The 20,575-nt window shown below is 33.6% G+C and overlaps 1 pseudogene; it reads right to left on the reverse strand.

The window, feature by feature from the left end:
* Positions 1 to 12,575: 12,575 nt before the first annotated feature.
* LOC134241477 (uncharacterized) lies at positions 12,576 to 15,291 on the reverse strand (annotated as a pseudogene).
* Between the last annotated feature and the right edge of the window lie 5,284 nt (positions 15,292 to 20,575).

Genomic DNA, 20,575 nt, shown 5'->3' on the forward strand with positions numbered 1-20,575 from the left:
AGATATCTCTTCAACTTAGTAAGAGGACACTTCCACCAGAGGAGGCTACTAAAGTTGGAGAATGCTTCTATATGAAAAATGGCATCCTTATGCGAAAATGGCGACCACCTGACGCTTCCCCAGATGAAGTGTGGCGTGTTGTTCACCAGATAGTGGTCCCAGTTGCTTATCGTCGAGATGTCATGAGTTTAGCTCACGATACACCTATGGCTGGTCATTTAGGTATCAATAAGACTTATAATAGGATTTTGAGTCATTTTTATTGGTCTGAGCTAAGGAAGGATGTTTCTGAGTTTTGTAAGTCGTGTCATGTCTGTCAGATGGTAGGTAAACCGAATCAGAAGATACCATCCGTCCCTCTCCAACCAATTCCAGCTTTTGAAGAACCGTTTAGTCGAGTGTTTGTGGATTGTGTAGGACCTTTGCCTAGGACCAGATCTGGGAACCAGTATTTACTTACCATTATGTGTACATCCACTCGATTCCCTGAAGCCATACCTCTTAGGAATATAAAGGCAAAGAGCATCGTTAAGGCCCTAACCAAGTTCTTCAGTTTTGTAGGAGCAACAAAGGCAATTCAGTCGGATCAAGGCTCAAATTTTATGTCGGGGTTGTTCCAGCAAGTCATGAGTTGGGTATAAGGCAATATAGATCAACTGCTTATCATCCGGAGTCCCAGGGGGCGCTAGAACATTTTCACCAGACCTTAAAAACAATGCTGAAGAGCTATTGTTATCAGTATGAGAAAGACTGGGATGATGGGGTTCATCTTGTACTATTTGCGGCACGAGAAGCAGTCCAGGAGTCTCTTGGGTTCAGTCCTATTGAATTGGTGTTTGGTCATACAGTTAGAGGTCCTTTGAAATTGTTGAAGGAAAAGTGGCTGACTGAGACTAGTGATCTTAATCTTTTAGATTATATGTCTGATTTAAAAAAAAAACTTTACAATGCTTGTAAATTAGCACAAGAAAATTTGAAAAATTCTCAGATGAAAATGAAAATGTGGTATGACAAAGTTGCCAGAAATAGGGTGTTTAAGCCAGGTGATAAGGTTCTTGTATTTTTACCTATCCCTGGTCATCCTTTACAGGCCAGATTTTATGGCCCTTATGAAATTGAAAGCAAGATCAGTGATGTAAACTATGTAGTTAAGACACCAGGTCGACGTAAAGAGAAACGGGTTCGTCATATTAACATGTTAAAAGTGTATTTTGAAAGGTGTGACCGAAATTCTGTAAAACCATTTTCCACTTTAGCCAACGCTAAGACTGTTCAAAATTGTATTGAGAGTGATACGAGTGTAGAGATGAATGAGAAAGATTGTAATCAGAGTGTCCGCTTGAAAACTCAGAAATTTTGGCTGATTTTGATGCCAAACTTTGACATTTGAACATTCACCAAAAAGAACAAGTTAAAAACTTGATGAATGAGTATCATCAAATCTTCTCGGATGTTCCAAAGAAAACTAATGCAGCTTGTCATGATGTTATAATCGGCGACGCCCTGCCTATCAAACAACATCCGTACCGTCTCAATCCAATAAAATTGCAGTACCTAAGAAGGGAAGTGCAGTATATGTTGGACAATGACATTGTTGAACCTAGTAAAAGTAATTGGAGCTCACCGTGTATTCTTGTACCAAAACAGATTATGTACAGACTTTGAAAGGTGAATTCTGTTACCAAAACTGATTCATATCCAATACCTAGAATTGATGACTGTATTGACAGCATTGGAAACGCCAAATTTGTCAGTAAATATGACCTGTTGAAAGGCTACTGGCAAGTGCCGTTAACAGAAAGAGCAAAAGAAATATCTGCTTTTGCTACACCAGATGGACTTTATCAGTATAAAGTAATGCCTTTTGGCATGAAAAACGCACCGGCTAAATTCCAAAGGATGATTCACTCCCTCCTTCAAGACCTCGAGGGATGTGAGGCCTTTGTTGATGATTTTTTCATATACGGCGACACATGGGACGAACATCTCCGAATCATGCGTGCTTTATTTGACATTTTAGCTACAGCAAACGTAACTGTGAACCTTGAGAAGAGCTAATTTTGTCATGCTTATGTAGAGTATTTAGGTCATAAAGTAGGTCAAGGTTATGTTACATCCATTATGGCAAAAGTGGAAGCTATTGCAAAGTTCCCGATTCCTACAAATAAGAAAGAGTTAATGAGGTTTTTGGGCATGGCTGGGTTTTACAGAAAATTTTGTCCAAATTTTTCCTCAGTCCTTAGTCCACTTACAAATCTTTTACAAAAAGAGGGTTAACTTTGAATGGACAAAGGACTGTGAAAAATCGTTTCATAAAATCAAATCTGTCCTTATGAGCAATCCAGTTCTGTCAACTCCAGATTTTTCTAAGCAGTTCAAGCTCACTGTTGATGCTAGTGATGTTGTAATCGGGGCAGCTTTGTTTCAAGAACATAGTGATAAGGTAGATAGAGTTGTTTCTTACTTTTCAAAGAAACTTACAAAATGTCAACAAAAGTATTCCACCATTGAAAAGGAATGCCTTGCTTTGTTGTTAGCCTTACAGCATTTTGATGTTTATCTGAATGTTACTTTGCATCCAATTCTTGTATATACTGATCACAACCCCCTGACATTTTTGCATAAATTGTCAAACAAAAATGAAAGACTGACTAGATGGAGTTTGTTGTTACAAGAAAACAACATAACAATTAAGCATATCAAAGGCAAAGACAATGTTATTGCAGATGCCTTGTCCAGCGTATCATGAACAAATTAGATTTTTGTATTACTGTACATATGTTTTACAATTTAAGTTTTTCATTGACATTCAAATTTTTAAGGGGGGAGGTGTTGGGAGGTGTGTTGTATGTATTGTTTCATCTTGTATATTATTAGTACCATTAAGTTTCTTGAACGTTCCAGAGTGGTCAACATGTTCGGTCATTTTTTCTAGAACATTCTTGAACTTTGTGTATGTCCAGAACTTTCCAGGAATATCATGTATTTACAATTTCTAGAATATTCTAGATTTATGATACTGTATAAATACACTGTCCATTCGATGCATAGGGATGAATTGTCGTATAAGCATCCTTGAGGTATTACTGGGATATAATTTCACTGGGACATTGTGTGCAGCAACGGACACTCTGATGTATGTATTTTTAGATTTTTGCTAAGTTTGTACTTAATGATTTGTATATTACTGTAAATAAATTATTGTTAAGTTTAAACTGTGTGATTGATCTTTGCTGGCATTTAGGGTTATTCTGACCCATAACAATATCCTTGCAATCTCACAAATTTGATTTTATTGTTAATCTTTAGGAAAAGTGGCAATCTCGTTTTGTATAAAAAAAATATTAATATTATAATTTGGAAAATTCAGAGTAGACACGTTCGAAAGCAAAACAAACACACAATATAATGTAAGTCTGTGCAGTTGTGGTAAGCAGAATGTGACGATTGAACGCACCCGATGAATTCTAAATATAAACAATAACAGAACTCGAGCCCTTTTTAGAAAAACTGTGTACATAAAGAAGTATTGCTTTTTAAATCAGAATAAAATCAGAATATCATTTTTTGTGCTTTTAAAATAATATGCATCCATCAACAATTGCAAGTTACGTGTATCTTTGAAATATATTAATTTGGAACTGTCTGGCCATCTGTCCGCCTTTCTGTCTGTCTTTAACACTTTCATTCGTTTCCTCGTGTTATCTCGAGAAGCCTTTGAACTTTAAAATTTCCTTAGGCCACGGGGAGAAATTTCATTGCCAAAGTTCAATGGGGATCTCGCGCCGAGACAAAAGTGTCACAGACAGACAGCTAGACGGACGGACAGACAAACCCATTGAAAGCGGGAAATATTTTTTTACTAACACAACATGGCGCCGTTTTACAAAAGAACTTACGACTAAGACAAACAATTAGATTTACTTGCAACTTTCTAATTTACATAAAATGAAACTAGTTTTAATATTTAAAAAAAAAATAGGAATACAAAGAACGATGCTTTAAAGTTATCAGTTTTAAAGAGACTTATTTATTTGACGACACTCTACAATCATTTGAAGTTTTTTTTTTTTATCTTAGCCGCTCGTTCTTATGTAAAACGGACCCCTGTCATATATCAATGAGGCTTCAGTTCCAAAAATGATTGCATAACAAAGTTTTCAGTTACAATTTCAGGACCTAATTAACGGACCAAGTTAAATCATCGTAAAACCTTGTTGCCAGTGCATGTAAATTTTCCAACATTAATCGCATAAAGTCATGTATATTTAAATTAAGCACTTTACCAAAACACATAACTGTAATTTTGTTATTTCACATCATTCCTGGTGCGTTTATGCCTTTTGAGGCCATGTCTTCTTTTAGCATGGCTGTAAGAACTGAAAAGGAGGGGGTGCCCCAATAATTTTGCGATTAATAAAAAAATAAACCAAACATAGCTACATGTTCTATAATGCTACAATATACTCCCTGCAGTATAAAAGCCGTATGATGACGTTTTTTGCTTGTCAATGAAATTTTCAGAGTTGATATCCCCCCATTGAATATAGGCTGTGGTTCCTACGGGCTTCTTTAGTGCTGAATAAGCACAAAAACAGTTTCATCATTCTACTTTTGATGTCTTTTCAACTGTCTCTACACATCTAATATACAAGATATGTACAAATAGCTACTAGTAACTGGCTAATGGAGTTTTATGAAGAGACTTACTTTTACAGTTGAAGACTGACTTTTACAATCTAAACACATACAAACTTCATATACTAAAATGTAAAACTCAGCTGTCGAATGTAAAAGTAAGTCTCTTCATAAAACTCCACTACTAGCTGGCTACGACAAGTGGTAAAGATAGCCACTAGTAACTGGCTACAAGAAGTATGTTAAGTTGGCTACTAGTATCTGGCTACTAGTAATTGACTTGAACCTTATAAAAATAACCGTCTAGTATATTTTATGTAAAATTATGCAAGCTTGGGATGCAAATGTTGATATTCTTGAAGTAGCTGAGCTTTTCAACATAACTAAAGTTACCAAGATATCGGCAGTAATAAATTCGGCTACTAGTACCTTTTGTCCAGAATTATGCAATTTGGGAGACAAATCTTGATATGTTTGAAGTAGCTGGTTTGTTACCTCGCTGATATCAAATGATATTGCTAATAAAAATAATCTCTAGGATATTCAACATGATCTTGCTGTAAAGTTACCAAGATATCGTTAGTAATGAACTCAGCTACTAGTACCTTTTGTTTCAAATTATGCATTTTTGAGACAAATGTGGACATTTTTGAAGGAGCTGGTTTGTTACCTTGCTGATATCAACTGATATTGCTGGTAAAACTAATTTCTAAGATATTCCACATGATCTGTCGGTAAAGTTACAAAGATATCATTAATAATTAACTCAGCTACTGATACCATTTGTTTCAAATTATGCTGTTTTTGAGACAAATGTTGATATTTTTGAAGTAGCTGAATTTTTACACCGTTGATATCCACTAATACCGTTGATAAAAACGATGTCTGTTCCTTTAACCATGATTTGGTGCTGATGTCATAAGATATCGTCAGCAATCAACTCAGCTGCTAGAACCTTGATATTGCTGATAAAAATAATCTCTAACATATTCCACATGATCATGCAGTAAAGTTACAAAGATACCGTTAGTAATAAACTCAGCTACTAGTACCTTTTGTTTCAAATTATGCTATTTTTTTTTTTGGAGACAAATGTTGATATTTTTGAAGTAGCTGGTTTGGTATCTCGCAGATATCAAATGATATTGCTGATAAAAATATAATCTCACAGATATTCCACATGATGTGGCAGTAAAGTTACCAAGATATCGTTAGTAATAAACTCAGCTACTGGTACCTTTTGTTTCAAATTATGCTTTTTTGAGACAAATGTTGATATTTTTGAAGGAGCTGGTTTTTTCCTTGCTGATATCAACTGATATTGCTGATAAAAATAATCTTTAACATATTCAACATGATCATGCAGTAACGTTACCAAGATATCATTAGTAATAAACTCAGCTACTAGTACCTTTTGTTTCAAATTATACTATTTTTTGGAGACAAATGTTGATATTTTTGAAGTAGCTGGTTTGTTACCTCGCTTATATCAGCTGATATTGTTGATTAAAAAAATCTCTAAGATATTCCACATGATCTGGCATTAAAAATACCAAGATATCGTTAGTAATGAACTCAGCTACTCATATCTTTTGTTTCAAATAATGGTATTTTTTATCACAAATGTTGACATTTTTTGAAGTAGCTGGTTTGTGATCTCGCTGGTATCAACTGATATTGCTAATAAAAATAATCTCTATGATATTCCGCATGCTCTGGCAGTAAAATTACATAGAAACTTTTAATAATGAACTCAGTTACTAGTACCTTTTGTTTCAAATTATGCTATTTTTGGATACAAATGTTGATAATTTTGAAGTACCTGGTTTGTTACCTCACTGATATCAACTGATATAACTGATAAAAATAATATCTATGATATTCCACATGATTTGGCACTAAAGGTACTAAGATATCTGTACTAATAAACTCAGCTTATAGTACCTTTTGTTAAAAATTATGCTGTTTTGGGGTAAAAATACCATTATTCTAAACAAAAAGAGAAAGAATATCAACATTTGTTTTCCAAAAATAGGATATTTTTACACATAAGGTACGAGTAGCTACATGTACATTTTGTTTAAAATTGTGCAATTTTGGGATACAAATGTTCATATTCTTGAAGTAGCTGGAGTTTTACACAGCTGAAATCCAATAATATTGTTTTTTAAGCAATCTCTAAGCTTTTCCACATGATCTTGCTCTGAAGTTACTAAGATATATGCAGTAATAAACTCATCAACTAGTACCTTTTGTTTCAAATTATGCTATTTTTGGAAACAAATGTTGATATTCTTGACGTTGCTGGATTTTTACATCGTGATATCAACTGATATTGCTGATAACAACAATTTTTCAGATTTTCCACATGATCTTGCCCTAAAGTTTTAAAGATATTTGTAGTAATAAACTCAGTTACTGGTACCTTTTGTTTTATATTATGCAATTCTTGATGGAAATGGTTATATTATGGAAGTAGCTGGAATTTTACACCGCTGATATCCATTGATTTTGTTTATAAAAACAATCTCAAAGCTTTCCCACATGATTCTTGCACTAAAGTAACCTAGATATTAATAGTAATAAACTCAGCTTCGGTACCTTTTAATATATTTATATACAAATTTACAAATAGCGTATGCTGATGAAGTTTTTCTCCTAGTTTGGGACGTCACAATGCGAAAATGACGTCACTATCTAGGTCACTTGTGACGAAAATGGTTGTCTCAGTCGAGCTCGTTCAACAAAGGACTGTACAATTTATTGTATATCTTAGAATCCCTTCTACAGTATCAAATAATAATTTGTACACAGTTTATTAAGATAAACGAGTTCCTATATACTGTATACAGGTAAAGAACCACGAACTCTTACTCTTGATTCCCGCCTACATTTTGCACTCATTAAATTCAATATTAGTGGCAATCAGGCCCTTAAATCTTTGTTTAATACAAAGAACAGTTCTATGATAATTGATTAATCATTTTAATCCCAGCGCTAGATAGTAAATTATCATTAATTCCAGTTCTTGATAAAAGGGGGTAGAAGATATTTTCTAATGAAATCGAACTTTCAAGGATCACCATATTTTAAAATAGTTTTAGATATGATAAAATGTATCTAATCTCTTTTCTTTTGTTTACGCAATAATTAAAACATATATTAATTAATAAAATACAATTATTTAGTTGTAAATAGCTTTAAAATTGGTGGAAAATCAGCATTTTTTTCGTTTTTTGTCTATAAACATATGCCCCCCCCCCCCCCCCCCCCCCCGTGAAACACCAAAAGCTTTGGCATAAATTTGTAAAATGACTGTTTACATTACCTGTAAAAAAGAATTTTTGTTTCATGGGGGGAGATGTTTTAAAAATATTTCCGTTTTCCGTTGATTTCTATAGTAAAAAACACAAGTTTTGCCAAAATTATAGATTTATCACTCTTTGATATCCCAAATAAATAACGTTTTATGAAAATTTATATAATTATCTATAAAAATTTTGAAAATCATTCTAATATGTTAACTTTTGAAAATTGACTTAGTCGTAAGCGGGAAAACAATACTATCGTTCGTGGTTCTTTTCGCCCCGTGTAATTTTTGCCCTTTCACACATTCAAACAATTTTGCCCTGTTTTGAATTCGCCCACTCATAGTTTTATTTAAGAAATTATGCTGTATTCTTTGAATTCGCCCCATTTGAAAATCGCCAGAATGAGGGTAGGGCGAAAGGGGCGAAAATAAAAAAAAAATAGAATTTCCCTGTACATAGTATTTAATCAATGATTACATTGATCGTTTTAGTGAAGGAATTCGAAGGCAGATGGTTAAAATGATACTTGTCATCTTTCCAAGTGAAGGTAAGTATGAAAAGATATGTGTTTTTAATTAAGCATTTTGCTACCAAAGAACTCCAATTTATACTTAACAGTTTATTTGAACAATAATATAATTATTAAATACCGAAGATATCGTTTACTTTAGATTTTACACATATTAGATATTATAAAAACGAGCCACCCTTTCCATGTCTTCCTTGAATAAAGGTTCCTCCCCGGACAGAAAATTTGTGTTTTAATGGTCACCATGCATTTTTGGAAAGAATAGTTTTATCCACCCATTCTGTTGCCGAGATTTGATCATTTCTGACAAATGAACTGTTCTTGTCATATAAATTAACTAACATGGAAAAAATCGTTATAACGAATTCAAAATATTTTTTTGATAGGTCCTAAATGGGCTTCCGTGCATATACGCTATATGAACGCAGAATTTTGTGTGAAACAAAATGATTAATGATTTAAAACATATGAAGTATAATGAAAAATAATACTTTCCACAAAATTGTACTATAGATGTCGTTGAAAAAACAAAACAATTAAACATATCTAGGAATTAAGATTTCATTCTTTTCATGAATATTGATGAAGGTAGTGTGTAAACAGCAGGCCTATATATAGAAACACATGTCCACGGGAAATCACAGACAACGAGGTATGTTGCATTTTGACAACAATTATTAACAAGCAAATTCAAAGAATTGTGGTCCCCCGCTTTCGGTGTCTTTGTGGGCGAGATATTATTTTTTAGGGTCAAGGTCAAAAGGTCAGTTATTGGTATCCCATGAAAGGTCTTGCCACAAAGAATACATATATTTAAAATATGAAAGTCCTTGTTTTTACCGTTCAGAAGTTGTGACCAAGGTTAAAGTTTTTAAAAGTGGTTAAAACTCCCTGTCAAGGTCAAAGTGTCAAAGTTCTTGGTATGCAACGAAAGATCTTTTCACAAGAATTCCATACGTGAAGTATGAAAGCGCTAGCGCTTACTGTTTAAAAGTTATGGTCAAGGTTAAAGTTTTGTCAGAAGTACGTAAATCTCCAAGGTAAAGGACAAAAGGTCAAAGTTGTTGGTGTCCAATGAAAGGTCTTGCCACAAAAAATACATATGTGAAATAAAAAAGTCCTTGTGTCTACCGTTCAAACGTTGTGACCAAGGTTATAATTTTTTAAAAGTAGTTAAAACTCCAAGGTCAAGGTCAAAGGGTGAATATTCTTGTTATCCAATGAAAGGCCTTCCTATAGGAAAAACATATGTGAAGTATAAAAGCCATAGCCCTCATCGTTCAAAAATTATGGTCAGGGTTATAGTTTTTTCACAAGTACGTAAATTTCCAAGGTCAAGGTCAAAAGGTCAAAGTTGTTGGTATCCAATGAAAGATCTTGTCCCAAAAAAAAATATGTGAAATATGAAAGTCCTAATACTTACCATTCAAAAGTTATGGCCAAAGTAAAAGTTTAGAATTTTTTAGTAAAAGTTGGTCAAACTCCAAGGTCAAATGGTCAAATTTGGTGGTACCCAAAGAAAGGTCTTATCACAAGGAATACACATATGAAATATGAAAATCATAGCTCCAATAAATCAAAAGGTATGGGCAAGGTTAAAGTTTTTGTGACGGACAGACAGACTGACGGACAGACAGACGAATGAGATTTAATGTCCCCTCACTTTCGCGAAAGCGGGGGACAATATAAGGTCAATATGCGTCATAACAGAGAAGATGGTTGATACTTAATACATTAAAAGAGAAGTACCTTTTAGACTAAGACGCTTTCCATCCACGTCGAAAGTGAGTAGTATCTCAAACGGCCTACCCTGTTTTCTTTACGCCATGTGAAAGTAGCGATGGCGTCACGCGATGGATTTATTTTAAAAAAGCGATTTTTCTTTCCTAGCAGGATAATAAATAATTGTTATTTGATAACTTTGTAACGGGTCTAATTTTAATGGTGTGATTTAAAGTATTTTCGTAACTTTTATTGATAAACAAATAATATCAATTTCCAATCGTATTTTAACTGGTGCGAGACATAGCGTGTATACTTTTAAGTGACCGTTTAAACTTGTTGATCTCTTGTTTGTTCAATTACATGCCACTATGATGTCAGTAACACGTGCGTTTGTTTTAGGAACGAATAATACAATTCGAACATTCTCATTTGAAACACCGCATACAGTGATTACAATGACAGAGGTATTTTAAATTGAGTGATTTCAAACCTTAACATTTAAATATAAAAATATAATGCATTCATGACCTTGTTTTGTATCATAATCTTATCTTCAATAAAGGGCAGATAAGTCTTATTACCCCCGATATTTGCAGAGAGGTGGCTTAAGAAAACAACGAATTATCTTATTGCAACGCAGTTTATAACAATTATGACGTTGCATTTCATTTAGCAATAGACCAAACTCTAGACCCAAGAACCGGCTTTACGTGCAGTTATCCTTTGGCTATTTCGTTTGAATTTCTTTTATAAATATGATTAAGGAACAAGTTATCCCCAGTTGTCATTGGTTTAAAGAAGATTTTAACCACACGTTTAAAAATATTAACAAATTATGTGTTTTATTTTCACAAATAATTTTTTATTAAAAGAAAACAAGATGTGTTTGTGAAACACTGATGCCCCCGTATGGCAACATAGTTAAATGCAAATTTAATTAAATAGTACCAAAAGTAGGGTATTCTCACTGGAAAACGATTGTGAAATTTAAAAGTTACCAAATATTAAAGTTTTTTTAAAATAAGTACAAAAATCTCCAAGGTCAAGGTCAAAAGGTCAATGTAATAAGTATCAAATGAAAGGTCTTGCCACATAGAATACTTATGTTGAGCATGAGAGCACTATCCCTAACCGTTCAGAAGTTATGGCAAACGTTCAATTTCTTAAAAAGTACGTCAAACTGCAAGGTCAAGGTCAAAGTTCTTGTTATCAAATGAAAGTTCTTGTCATAAAAATCAAATGTGTAAAGTATGAAAGCACTAACCCTAATCTTTAAAAGTTATGATCAATGTTTGCTTTTTTAACGTAGGACAATCTCAAAGGTCAAGGTCAGAGGGTCAAAGTTCTTGGTAACCAATGAAGTGTCTTTTCACAAGGATTACATATATGAAGTACGAAAGCCCTATTAATTACCGTTCAAAAGTTATGGCCAAGGTTAAAGTTTTTTCATAAGTACAAAAATCTACAAGGTCAAGGTCAGAGGGTCAAAATTGTTGGTATCCAGTGAAAGGTCTTTCAACAAACATTGCATATATGAAGTATAAATGTCCTGGTATCTACTGTTCAAAAGATATGGCCAAAGTAAAAGTTAAAAATTTTCATGTAAAAGTGGGTCAAACTCCAAGGTCAAGGTCAAAAGGTCAAAGTTATTGTTATCAAATGAAAGGTCTTGTCATAAAGATTAAATATGTAAAGTATGAAAGCACTAGCCCTAATCTTTAAAAGTAAGGGTCAAGGTTTGCTTTTTTAAAGTAGGTCAATCTCCAAGGTCAAGGTCAAAAGGGCCAAAGTTCTTGGTATCCAATGAAGTATCTTCTCACAAGAATTACATATATGAAGCATGAAAGCCCTATCCCTTACCGTTCAAAAGTTATGGCCAAGGTTAAAGTTTTTTCATAAATACAAAAATCTACAAGGTCAAGGTCAGAGGGTCAAGGTTGTTGGTATCCAGTGAAAGGTCTTTCAACAAACATTACATATATGAAGTATAAATGTCCTGGTGTCTACTTTACAAAAGATATGGCCAAAGTAAAATTTTAAAATTTTCATGTAAAAGTTGGTCAAACTACAAGGTCAAGGTCAAGAGGTCAAATTTGGTGGTACCCAAAGAAAGGTCTTGTCACAAGAAATACACATGTGAAATATGAAAGTCATAGCTCCACTAAATCAAAAGTTATGGACAAGGTTAAAGTTTTTGCGGACAAACAGACAAACAGAGAGACAGACAGAGAGACAGACAGAGAGACAGACAGACAGACAGACGGACACGACAAAAACTATATACCCCCGAAACTTCGTTTACGGGGGCATAAAAATTAAAAACTATATGGCTTTTTTTTTACATACTAGTATTTTATTAGATATCAATGTGGGGCATTTATGTACAGCAAATATTTTACAAGAAAGCATCTAATTTGGATGTAAATAATTCTTTTTAATTTTTTTTTTGAAAACATACAAAAAAATTTTATATAAAATAATTGAGTGCTAATGTCGACCTTTCAGTACTGAAACATTGTTTTAAAAGGATGATTCAGAGATCTTGAAAAAAAAGTTGGTGTGGATTTCCTACTTAAATGGATTTGAATTGACAAAATGACAATGTAACACTTCTAGAAGTGTGTTTCGTCTTCTACTAGTATACAAGGGTTTGCTTAACTTCTTTATTTTAAATGGTAAATGGAATTAAAATCAATTTAATGGTCACACAGGAAATGTCGTTGAGAAGATATATTCAAATTATAAATTCTACCAGATGGAATTTTACGAATGTCTTTCATTTCTTTCACTAACTTAAGGTAAGGGTTAACCGAGACATCTTAGTGACATGTTCCTTTTATTTTCATTTCTGTAGCTGTATGTATTTTGTGGTATGATTCTTGTTTGAGAGATTGTTGGTATGAGTATAGAGCAGCCTGGAGGTTCCCTTTCACCTGTTGACGGATCCCCAGAATTTGCCACGATATTTGTCTGAGATGTAAAGGTATAAGCTGTCCCTGATCATAGTGAACTAGGGTCTGTAGATCATCTAGAGCTGTTTGTACTCTCATTGTGTCTACATGTCTGTAGCACAAGATCTCTAACATGTATAACAGTACAAATGTTGGGATGAATAATATATCCTCATTATTCTGTTGACCAGACTGTTGTTCTGGTATCAATTCACTGATATAATATATTTCATTGCTAAAGCTGAAATCTCGTGCTACAGCTTGTCTCATCTTTGTAGACCAGGACTGTCCCCCTACAGCCTCAGTGTACATCTCAGTACCTGCATTACCCAAATGCATCACATACGGCTGTGCTAACTTGATCTTGATCATCTCTATAATAGATAAAGCTTCCATGTATCTAAGTGTCTTGTAATAATACATGGCTATGTACAGCATGTCTGTAATACAACCAAACTTGGCTGCTAATTTCAGCATGTGACAGGACATTTTGTCAGCACTATACCTCAGTTTGTTTTCCCGTGTGTAAGATTCCATTTGTAATATTAAAGCAATTCTCTGAAGGACAGAAGCTGTAAGTTTCTGTAGCATCACGAGTTGATACTGTGTAAGGAGGAGTGAGTATATCATCTGTTCTATTGTATGTAGAGACCTCATACAGGTTTCTAGGTTTGGTATGGAGAGTGTGTCAAATGTGTATATCTCTTGAAATAGCTCTAAATCAAACTCACCCTCAGAAATCAGAGTAAGTTCATCTGTGCAGATGAAGAGGTGGGGGTTGCAGAAGACATTTATTAAATAAGATCTAATGAAGGGACTGTAAAGCAGGAATGCTAAACCCTTCTCATACAACCCATACAGTCTCATAAATAATTGATGTTGTGTTTCACCATAGAATTTACTCAGAAACATGTTATTTTGTGGAATGAAAAAATTAGGACAGACTCCTTTGTACACCCACTTAAGCACTAGTTTGAAACAAACCCAGAAACACTCAAGAAAAGTTTGTGGACACCAGTGTTGTAATGTATTTTGTTGAATCACCCAGAAAATTGCTGTTTTCATGTGATAGGAACACAGTAATTTATCATCATCACCTACTCCATTGTTAATTATTTCTGTTAAGAACAATTTTAGCAAGCCATATGTTAAGAATTGACAGTGATTCATAGCACACACAAGTTTATGTTCTGCAAGAGAGAAAGAAATTCTCCATTCATTGTGTACATGTTGTCCTAGTGTATGTCCTATTGCTACAAAGTGACATCCATTTTTTACTATTTCATCAACAACATGAGGTTGGGGCCATGATTGACATCTGTCTATCCATGAAGAGGCAGGTGGAGGCCAAAAGTCACTGACAAAACATAGGCAGAATCATAATCCGACCCTCCCTTAACATTAACTTCCCTGGCACATGGTCCATGTGGAATGGACTCAGGTGAAACTGCCGAACACCAATTATTTCTGTATTCTGAACTGGAGATATAATATATGTTATTCACTCTAACACAAGCTCTTTGGATGTTTTGATCACTGCTTGGTGACAGTAAATATAACAAAGTGTATCCTGGTGGACTATCAGAACAGTCACATAGGATAAGTGTTTGTCTGTGCGTGTTGTAATGCTGAGACTGAGATAAGTCCCAGATCACACGCTGATTATTTGACCACATCATGACGTCCCTATCTGATCCTTTCAGTCTGAATCCTTCTCTGTAACTTCCACTCATTATCACTCTGCCCTCATCACTTGTTTTCACTTGCTTTTCCACCATATCCCAGATGTCCACCACATCTCTCCTCATGGCCACCTGTTGTGAAGTCCCAAGTTTATCACACAGTCCCATAAACACTGACTCAGACATATGCTGTAGGGCTGTCTTTCTAATGATGAATAATAGGGAATTGATACTTAAGCTTATTAACATTTTACTCTATTAAGCTTTTAAAAATTTCTATTTCTGTCAATGTTAATCTCAAATGTTCTCCGTTTATATTTTAGTTACAGTAAGAACAAAATAGAGTATGCTAATTGTATACAAAGATAATCAATACATCACATTATTTACGATACAGACATTGAATATGTCACATTAAAAACTTACATCGGTGAAATTCTAAAGGGGTCCATTTTTATGAATATCATCAGGTGCTATATATAAATAAACGGAAAAACCATCAAATCTACTTTCATTTCATAAGGTATCAGGTATATTCGCCCTACCTGACCTGTTTGCGTGATTTGCCATAATTCACGTTAGCCCTGACTGTACCATTCGCCATATATCCCGATCGCCCCGTCGTTTAAAGGTGATTTCTTCTTCCTTTTCAATTTTTTTTATTGAAATATATAATAACTAAATGTTCTTTCCATCGGTGCTCATTGACTTGATTCGCGATATTAAGGTAATTCCACCCTCCTATGATGTCATAGGTTTTTGCAAAAACTGTAATAAGTTTAAATTCATACCTTTTATAACAATATTTCTTGGAAGAATGCTTTACAATAGGTGTAATGATAAATATTGTTCAGTTAAAGAATTTAAAAAATGCATATTTTCTATATTTTTTTTTTCATCATTTATTTCCCAGACCTATAACAATAGCTGATAAGTAGGGCAGCTGCCAGGGATGGGGCCCTGACTAAGCTCCCTCTATAACAATAGATTATAATAGTCCTACAACACCACGCAGGGTGCTTTATTATTTAAATACAAAGTCACACGTAATTTTACATCTAAATCAAATTGGAAATCAAATAATATAAGTATATATAAATATGGAATCAGTTTTCGTGAAAATATGACAATAAAATGTAAATATATAACTATGAAAAGATCATTATATTATTATATTAATCTGTACTTAGGAAAACAAGTAACAGTTAATCAAAATTCTGTAGCATATCTAATGTTAATTTTAAATTTCTGTCGAAGTTACTCTTATCATTTCTTAAGAATTGAAAGTTTGATTTCATTTCTTTCTTGAAATCATTCAAAAGTGCTGAATTTGTAATATTTTTATTTTCATACTTAATGCTGTTTCTTGTTTTCCATAGTGACCACTTGTATATATAAATCAAAGTGTTAATACAAATTCGAACATTTTTGGGTTCTCCAGCAAATCCCAATAAAACAATACATACATCAATTTTGACTTGATTTGCTACAGAGATTTTTAACATTATATTTTGTACCAAATCTAAAAGTGTTTTGACATGTTTACATTCATAAAATAAATGTTTCTGACTCTCAATATTTGATTTACAGAAAAAACATTTACCATTTGATAAACCCATTTTGCTGAATTTTTCTTCAGTGTATAAGATATTATGCAAACATTTCCATTGAAATTCTTGAATCTTTTGTTTTAACCTAACTTCATAAATTGAGCCCCAAATCTTTTTCCATGTAATTTCAATTTGCATCAATTTCTCCCATTTTTGTTAAGATTTTGGAGTGATATTTTTGTTTAATACTCTTTGTATATCTTTGAGTTTTATATCTTCGAAATTTATGAACTTATTTGTTTTTCTTACAAATAAAAAATTATCAAACATCACAAAAAAATTATTTATTTCATTATCTATTCTATTTACAGTATTTCTCCCTTCTAGAATGTCAATATAGGTTTTAGGTATAGCGGTTTTTATTTTACTGTATTCAAAAATCCAACTTCTTTTATCAAGTAGTTTTGAAAATATGTAAGCATTAGTTTTAAAAGTCTTAGTATCATTATCCCAAATATCTCCAATAGTTTGTAGACCACATTTAATAAAAGACTCTATATTTAGGCTTTTTCCTCGGAATTGTATATCTTTATTTCCAAAAATCTGACATTTTAAAAATTCATCTTTGCTTTCTGGTGGAAAGTGTGATCTAAATTCACTGTATGCCAATAATGCATTTTTATAAAATGTGGGTAGTTTATTAAAGCAATTGCAAATAAAATATTTTCTATAATTAATCAATTTTTCAATCTTAAAAAAATGTTGACAAGGGCAATAACTCCTTCTAAGGTCTCTTCATTCAGGAATTTGCTTTATTGTAAAAAAGTTTCCCTGATATTCTCAATTTAAAAGTATCTTTTAAGTAGGAAGTATTTAGGAACACTCAGCATCAGAATTATGCATTTTAACCAGTTTTTACATATTTTTCATCATACTGTTTACAAAAAAGTGCGATTTTTAACGTTTACATACACTTCCGTTTATTTATGTTTTGCATCTTAAATAATATGGTAACCTATACATTTTTTGCAATAATTGGAAAGTTTAAAGTATATTAATTGAAAATAAATGCAGTTTTTGTACTTTGAACCTATAAAATTATGAGGGTGGAAACACCTTAATATCAATTACAACGATGCGGACTTATATTTGCACTCAATAAAAACACTTTCTTTGTCAGTTTTTATAATATGCCAGGATCGATAGATCCGAGGCGTATATTATTTTGTCCTGTCTGTTTATCTGTCTGTCTGTTGTCAACTTTAACCTTCGACATAACTTTTGAACGATAAGAGATAGAGACTTCATATTAGGTATGCGTATTTCACTTCTTATGTTCTTTCCATTGATACCAAGGTCAATGCCTTTATGACTTTGACTGTGACTTACATCTTAAAAATAGCTTTTTCGAACTTTTGCCATAACTATTGAACCGTGTAAGATAAGGAGTTCATATTAAGGTTTCGTCAAAGGTCAACATATCTAAAAAAAATATTGTAACAATAGCTCCAAAACTATGTATGGTATAAAGTTGAAACGTTTACAGTTGGTAAATATATCATTGATTAATAAATAGAAAGTATCACTTGATAACAAATATTTTAAATAAAGATTAATTGTATCAGAAATTTGCATATTTTTAAAACAAGAGGCCCACGGGTCTTATAGGTCACATGAGCATTCTGCAACAACTTTCCAGTTATTGAATTTGATTCATGTTTTAAGCCCGATGCTATATGGCATTCACAAATTTGAAAGAGGCACCATTGATCATCATAACAATACACTTAGCAGTTGCTTAGCTTGGTTTATTGATTTAAATATGCCCAATAATAAGTTCATAGGATCTTCATGAACGTTTCATGAACATTTCATGAATAAAATTCATGAAAAATTCAAGGTAATTCATGAATTATTCATGATCACCTCGCAGGGGTACTGAATACCCATACGCAAGGTAGGGAAAAAAATTCATTCCAACTAATCAGTAATATTCAGCAATAATCAGTAATGCCCCTAGTAACACTGTGAAATAAGCCCCTGACCCTAGGTCCACACATTGCACAAATTTTTAAAAAGGCACCGTTAAAATTGCCTATCAAAAAATAAATAAATGTTTTATAAATACAAAGGAGCAGATTTCAAACAATTAATTCATTTTCAGTATATAAGTAGAGCCCCACCCCCACCCCTGACCCTGGGGCCCTGAAATTCAAAATTTTGCAAGATTAGGGCCCTTGCCCATCATAACTAGGTAGTTCATCTGCTTCATACCCAGAGACAGAGAAGAAAATTTTCAAAGATTTAAGGACATACGCAACGTACCTTACCTACTGATAGATTTCAAAGATATTCCAAACTTAAACTTATAATATAATTACATGTTCATTGACAAAAACTCAGCATGTCTTACCAGAGATTTTGGAAAGATATCGAATTTTGAAAATTTTTGCATTATTCGAATAAAAATGTACAAAAATTATAAAACACAAATTCCAGATTTTAATTTATCAAAAATTGGTTTAGAAGAGGTGTACAAATCCATATATAGACATTTAAAATATTGCACACAGGTCCTTCATTTAGTGGAACTCTTCAACTCCAGGGAAGGACCCCAAAAAGTTCAAACTATGTTGCGTGTGACCTTAATGTATATTCACTATATAATCAAAAGAGCCCCCCAACACCACAACCCCTGACCCTGGGACCATAAAATTCACAATTTTGGTAAAAGCACTCTTGCTCATCTTAACTATGCACTTCGTTGGTTTATTTAATACCTAGGAGCAGAGAAGAAGATTTTCAAAGAATTCATGTATTTTTACAATATAATCTATAGAACCCCCCCCCCCCAACACCAGAAGCCTTGACCCATGGACCATAAAATTATTGGTAGAGGCACTCTTGCTTATCATAACCATGCACTTAGTAAGTTTATTTAATACCTAGGAGCATAGAAGGAGATTTTCAAAGAATTTGTGTATTTCCACTATATAATTAATAGAGCCCCCCCCCCCACCCAACACCAGAACTCTTGGCCCTGGGGCCATAAAATTCACAATTTTGGTAGAGGCACTCATGCTCATCATAACTATGCACTTAGTTAATTTATTTATATCTAGGAGCAGAGAAAAAGATTTTCAAAGAATTCATGTATTTTTACTATATAATCTATAAAGACCCCCCCTACCAAAAACCCCTGACCCTGGGGCCATAAAATTCACAATTTTTATAGAGGCACTCTTGCTCATCATAACTATGCACTTAGTTAGTTTATTTAATACCCAGGGGCAGAGAAGAAGATTTTCAAAGAAATCATGTATTTTCACTGTATATAATCAAGAGAGCCCCGCCCTAACACCAGAACCCCTGACCCTGGGACCATAAAATTCACAATTTTGGTAGAAGCACTCTTGCTCATCATAACTATCTACTTAGTTGGTTTATTTAATACCCAGGACCAGAGAAGAAGATTTTCAAAGATATTATGCATTATCACTACCTACTTATTTAGCCCTGCCCTAGCACTAGAACCCCTGACCCCAGGGCCATGAATTTCACAATTTTGGTAGAGGACTCAATGCTGATTACAATCATGCAAACAGTTTGATTGCTTGATGTCCAGGAGTAAAGAAGAAGATTTTCAAAGATTGCATTAATTTTAGTGGTTTTGGCCCCACCCCTCAGGCCCCAGGGGGGCAGGGATCATAAAATTCACAATTTGTGTTCCTTTCACATATAGATGCTTTGTGCCAAATTTGGTTGAAATTGGTTCAGTGGTTGCAGAGAAGAAGCTGAAAATGTTCAAAAGTTTACGAACGACGTACGACGTACGACGAACGACGACGGACGAAAACAGATAGCAATAGGTCGCCTGAGTTTACTCAGGTGACCTAAAAATGCACCCACTTTATTCTGTCATTTTTGTGAAAACCATCATTGCAGAAATAATATATGTTTATCATTGTAGGGCAAGTTGGACATGAATGGTCACTGAAAGGCTGTTATTGAAAGCATGACATGTATAAAGACAAGACGTATCCCTATAAAATCCGCCATTTGCAATGTACTTTCACTTTCAATTCTTAACATTTGGACAAAATAAACAGGGAAAACAACTTTCCAGAGAAGTCCAACTTGCCCTTCGTTGATAAACATATTTCTGAAGTGATGGTTTTAACTAGGAGCA

The sequence above is a fragment of the Saccostrea cucullata genome, unplaced genomic scaffold, assembly GCF_032062105.1.
Source record: "Saccostrea cucullata isolate Sc308-1 unplaced genomic scaffold, CSIRO_AGI_Scuc_v1 ctg2769, whole genome shotgun sequence".
Lineage (NCBI taxonomy): Eukaryota > Metazoa > Mollusca > Bivalvia > Ostreida > Ostreidae > Saccostrea > Saccostrea cuccullata.